The following is a 6,071-nucleotide window of genomic DNA, read 5'->3' on the forward strand; positions in this document are numbered from 1 at the left end:
CCATCATATAGGTCAATCCCACCACAATCTGGCGAAGTGGATGCTGCACCTCTTTAGCAAATGAGAAAAGCACCGAGGTGTGAAAACAAGTTTCTTTTTCTTCTCCAAATCACTTAGCAAATTCAGGGACAGAGCCCAGCCTCTACAAATGTATGATGTCACTTGCTAAAGCACAGAGAGATGCCTACAAATACGACCCAACCACCAAATAAGGACAATCTTTTGTCTGAATATGCCAAGTCTTGTGTCATGTTAGAGATAGAAGCACACAAATGAAAGATAGGACAGTAGCTTAAATGTACAATAATTACATTAAAAATCCACATCCCTGTATACTCTTCTTGCCAAGTCTTGCCTCGGTCGGTGTTAATGGCTGACATTCCAAGACAGCTGAAGTAAACATCCACCTCCCAGCCAATCCATGTATTACAGCTGAGTGTAGGATGTTTACATAAACTGGTCTTGGTCTAAAGCAGGACTTACAAAATCCTTTACTGTGTTTATATTGGTCTTTAACCAAGACTAAAATTTATAATAAAGTACACACGAACTATTATTATATTTTAAAAAGATAACTTTATAGAATCTGTTGAAAAAAGAACAGTTACTGTGATTCACATAAATGAGGCACGAGTCAGGCTGAAAGCTATTTTGAGACAAAGTTGGGGATCCAAGGAAAAGGCAGAAGTGACATTCTTTCACTGCGGTAATTTATGGCAATATATGCAGACATTCTGTAATGTTCCAGAGCTAATTGTGGCAGATTCCATAGCCTTTCATCTTGCTTCATCCCTCTGTTTAGAACCATTGAACTTGCATTTATAGGAACCCATTTGATGACAAGGGCATCAATCACCCATTCTTCCGCATTAAGAAGATTCTTGTTTGGGATCAAAGACAAAGTTAATAAAACATCTCTGCAGAGCTCCAAGCTTAGCTGTGCCTTTCTTTTTCTCATCCCCTCCCCCACATCCCGCCGCTTCCTCTCCCCATCTCCTCCACCACACTCAGAATTCAGACCATTTCACCTGAGCAGCGCCCTCACCATCCTCCCTGATCTCTTTCCACTTCCAATGGCCCCCAGTGTCCTAACAGAACCTCCCCTCCTCTCTCTGCTTTCCTCAGATTTAAAACATTAAAAGTGGTCTCATCAAGAAGAAAATCTCCACATCTGGAAGTAAAATTAAATATTAGAACCACTGCCAGAAAAACTAAAAATATCTGGAATTTCACAGGCACCCTGGACCCAGGGTACCTCCTAGGTCTCTACCTGGCTTCTCCCCTTCTGCCTGCTTTTCCTGAAGCATCAGCTCAAGATTTAAATACACCCCCCCCCCCTTTATTTTTCTCTCCAGGAGTATACTGTTTTTCTGTTTCAACTACTCCTATTGCAATATTTTTTTTATTCTTTTCTTTGCAAATATATTCAAATAGTTTTTTTCTTATTTTCTTTGCAAATATATTCAAATAGTTTTGTTTGTTTGTTTGTTTTTGCACTAGACCATTAAAGTGATACTTTATCTGGCAGAAAAGTGGGTCTCAGGCTTCCAACAAACCTTTTTAAAATCAAACTTCTAAAGTACTACATATTTCAGGTTGGGGTTTTATGTATTTTTCTTCAGACACTAATTGGACACAATACCGAACAGGGACAAATGGAAGCATGGTTTAGAACAGGGGTCTTCAAACTACGGCCCGCGGGCCACATGCGGCCCGCAGAGGAGTCTGATCCGGCCCGCCAGGCTTTTTGGGCAGTGAGCACAGCCGAGGTGTTACAGTAGGAATTAGTAGTTCATATAGTCCGGCCCTCCAGCTCTCTGAGGGACCGTGATCTGGCCCCCACTTTAAAAAGTTTGAGGACCCCTGGTTTAGAAGCATAGATCCAGAGCAGCATCTGCAGCACATGGGAACTTATGGGAAAGAAATGCATAGTCGCAAGCCTGCCCCAGACCTACAGTGGAAGCAGAAAATAACTCTTGCAGGGCCCTGCAATCTGTGTTTTAATGAATAAGCCCTCCGAGTAACTTTGATTCATATTAATATTTGAAAATCAATGGGCTGTTTTCACCAACTTCATTGAAAGCCAAAGCAAAGATAGCAACAAACATTCAGTTATTGGGAGGGTTAGAACATACTACAGGTTTTTTTTTAAAGGCAATGTCAAAACATGTATCCTATGTCCACCTATAATTAACCAGGCTGGGGCAACTGTGGCAGAGACATCTGAAACAGCACAATTTTTTTTAAAAAAGTAATTAAGCTCATACTGATATTCAAACTTAATTTTTTCCCCTTGAATATGCACAGCAAATAAAGGAACTTTCATTCAGTGAATGAAGTTTTAACCAGAGGAGTGAATGGGAGTCAGAATGTGCTACACGCAACTAGAAAGGCATGCTGGGACTTACGGCTCATCATCCTGCGACCAATGAGGACCCAGAGAACAATGTAATTTTAACCACGAATATCTGTATACAAACATATCTAATTGGAAATGAACTTGAAGACACATTTGTAATTGTTTTCTTTAAAAAAGTAATCCCTAAGTTATCTCAAAGCAAATATTAAGAAAAAAACATGTCATCTTCAGAATGATGTTCAATAACTAAAAATAATTTAGTATCAGGTTTAACAAATCTTCATAGATGGTAAAACTTTGAGCTTTCTATGACCTGTCACACTTCTCCTCAAACACTAACACCAAGGGTGGAGAATCCCAGCTGCTGCAGGCTCACTGGCAAATACTGAGCTCTAACATTTTAAGGCATTCATTTGAAATAATCAATTGCTAAATTTGCAAGCCAATGCGAAGTCTGTGAAGCTTCAAAATTAATGCATACAGAAGTCATTTGCAAATGACTGCGAGGCTTCGCTCCAGCAGTGGAGCAAGGGCACTCAGAATCAAAGCCAGCATGGCCTCCCAGCCACCTCGTTAGGGCAGGATAACACAGAACAATGTTACATAATGCACGTCCCAGTAATTCCGCAGCTTCCAGGGATAACTGCCTCTCTGGTGGAGCATAACAGCTTTATGCAGAATACCTACCCCATTTTTAGCTTAGATTTGGGCTACCTTTCAAATTCAGCTATGCAAATTATTAAACTAGGCAGTTTCTTTCAATCTTGCTGAATTTCACAGCTATGTAACTTTTTCATTGGAAATAAACAATGTCACTTGATCTAACAAATCAATCCTATAACCAAAGAATTCTTTCTACCTTTGCCAGGGACCATTTCTTGGGCTTTTGGAAATGGCTCCATCCATTCGCTTTTTGGAATCTAAGGCTGCCAGTGTGCCAAAACACAGCCACAGAATATACAGTAAATCTGCTTTATTAAGAGTTCAGTGAGAAGGGATGCTTAATGCATGCTAATCAGCAGGCATGAAGATTATACTTACAAGTTGCAAAGCTACCAGTGTCTGAAGCAACTAACTACCCTCTTTCCACCCGCACTAAGTATTGTAAACTACCACTCTAACAAAGGAGCATTCAAAAACCAATGCTATAGCACAGGCATTTAGAGTAGCTGCAGTATGACCAAACTGCCATTTGTTTGCTTGGATAAAGAACACAAGGAAACAGTAGACACTCCTATAATACAATTAAGTTGTTATCAGAGACCTCTACATGCAAGGTGCTCTACTTATGCCCATGCCCTCAAAAAAGCTTGTAATCTAATCAAGGATGCGTGTAAAATTAGATTAGCAAGAACTACCTTTTGGTTTAATTATGCACTGAACCTAAAACAGAATGATGTTTAGTAATTTAGAAATAAATTATAAAAATACCAATGCTTTAATGAGGCAAAAAATTAGAACAGAAATATTTCCTAGTGTCTGAAAGAGAAATAGAAATAAAACATTTTTTAAACTCCGAAAAAAGCTACTATAAAATGATACGCTATCCACTCATCCACACTGAATGTCATCTATGATAAAAGCCCTGTTTGTCAGCTCTGTGGAGAAATACGGAAAGAGACACAGTAGAGAGAACCAAGATGGTGGCATAGGTAAGCACCAGCACTTGCTGCCTCCCACTACTATGTCAAAATTACAGTGAAAATACAGAACTATCACCCAGAACCACTTAAAATCAGACTAAATGGATATCCTACAACTACAGAAGGAAGGAAGAAAGCACATTGAGACTGGTAGGAGGGGTAAAGGCGCGGGAATAGGCTGGTCCAACACCCATGAGTTGCTTTTATTTAATCAGGAGGAATATTTCCAAGGCCTCCCATGAGAAGCAGGAGGTCCCAGCCACAACCCAAGCCCCCCACTCTAGAGTTTCAGAGCTAGGAATATAAGTCCCCATAACTTCAGACTGGAAAAACAAGTGGGAATCGTGGCTGAGTGACATGGAGGCTGTTTGAGCCCCAGGTGTTCCTCTTAAAGGGCCCACACATGAACTTATGGTCCCGATTCCTCTGAGCTCCAGCACTGGGGAGTGGCTTTGGGGGAACGCAGGGACATGTAGGGAGGAACTGGACTGACTGGCAGCAGGGCTGGAACTCAGGGCAGTTGGTTTTCTCCAAGACAGGAATGCTTGCAAGGGTCATTGTTCCTATACTGGGACCTTCCCATTGCAGAGCTGACAGCCATAATCCCACTCCATCTAATTTGCAGCCCCACCCAAACTATTTGCAGCTGCTTTTCCATATGAATGGCCTGTTTGGCTCAGGCTTCAGACTTTGCTAAAATCTCTTAAAAAAGCAGCAGTTGAAGTCAGTGTGCCCCAAACCTATCAATAAAAGGCCCAAGCACTAGCACAGCCAGCCTTCCTCATAGCTGCCTTGCCTGGGCACTTCCTACCTCAATACAAATAGCAGCTGTCTGCAGATCTCTCTCTAGCTCCTGCTGGGTGGCCCCAGGCAGTGGCTGAGTTTGCATCACCTGGGAGGCCCCATAGCCAGTGACCTGGTGGACAGCTTCAGACCATACCAGATTACAACCCTACACATCCATAAGTGACACACTCAAAGGGCAGACTCAGGGAGCACCAAAGCCCCACTGAAGCAAGTCCTGCTCTATAGGGGTATCTCCTGCATAGTAGCTCTTTCATTGTATTATAGACACAGCTGGTCCTCACAGCTAATTGACCTGGAGGCCAATTCCTCCCAGTGGCACTAATCAAGGCTCAACTACAAGACTGATGAATAAAGAGCCATGGAGACATGGACCAGGCTGATGAATGTCAGAGGAAAGGGGGTGCAGGGGTGGAAAGAGATTAACCAAAGATCTTATATGCATTACCTATGGACATAGGGTGGTGAAGGCCAGGGGCAAGGCAGGAATTGGGTGGAGGGGGCAATGGGGGAGGGAGGGGAGAAAGATGGACAACTGTGATACACTTTAACCAATAATGATTAAAAGAAAGAGAGAGAGAGAGAGAGAGAGAGAGAGAGAGAGAGAGAGAGAGAGAATACCTGCCCAGAGTCATTCATACTCTACTATAGAAAAGGCAAGCTACACCCTGAAATTACTTAGGAAAATATACTTAATAGACCAAGTAAAATATAACCAATGGTAAATATTGTGAATAGGCTGAGTGCTTTGAAGTCTTATAATTTTCTGGAGAAGAGTTCTGATTAGGAGCTGTGACATCATTCAGGGTGAGCAGAACAAGAAGCTGGCAGGGTGTGTGTGTGTGTGTTATGTGTAGGGAGTTGAGAGGAGGGAGACAAAGTCTACACACACATCTCTTCCCTACAGAGAAAACGGAAACTTCTAGGCTTTATGCTGCTGGATGGGGATGGTAAATTTATTCTCCAGAACTCCCACAGAATTTCTGAAGGAGGAAGCAGTGTCCAGAACTGTCAGAGGTTAAACTGCAGCCTATTAGGAAAAGAAATAGGGAATTAAAAGCCCACTGATAGGGCAAAACCAGAAATAACCTATAGTGCGGCTGGGGAATTCTCTGAGGCCCAGCAGCAGGATGTGAAGTCTGGGAAGCTCAGCTGGCATCTGCAACAGGATATCCCGTTGTCAGGACAGCGCCCAACACTGATTCTCAGAACACATGCCCTCGCCAGAGCACTCACTGAGGATCTAAAGGTCTTTAGCAGCTCCC

The sequence above is a fragment of the Pipistrellus hanaki genome, assembly GCF_964339955.1.
Source record: "Pipistrellus hanaki genome assembly, chromosome: 17".
In the NCBI taxonomy this organism is placed as follows: Eukaryota; Metazoa; Chordata; class Mammalia; order Chiroptera; family Vespertilionidae; genus Pipistrellus; species Pipistrellus hanaki.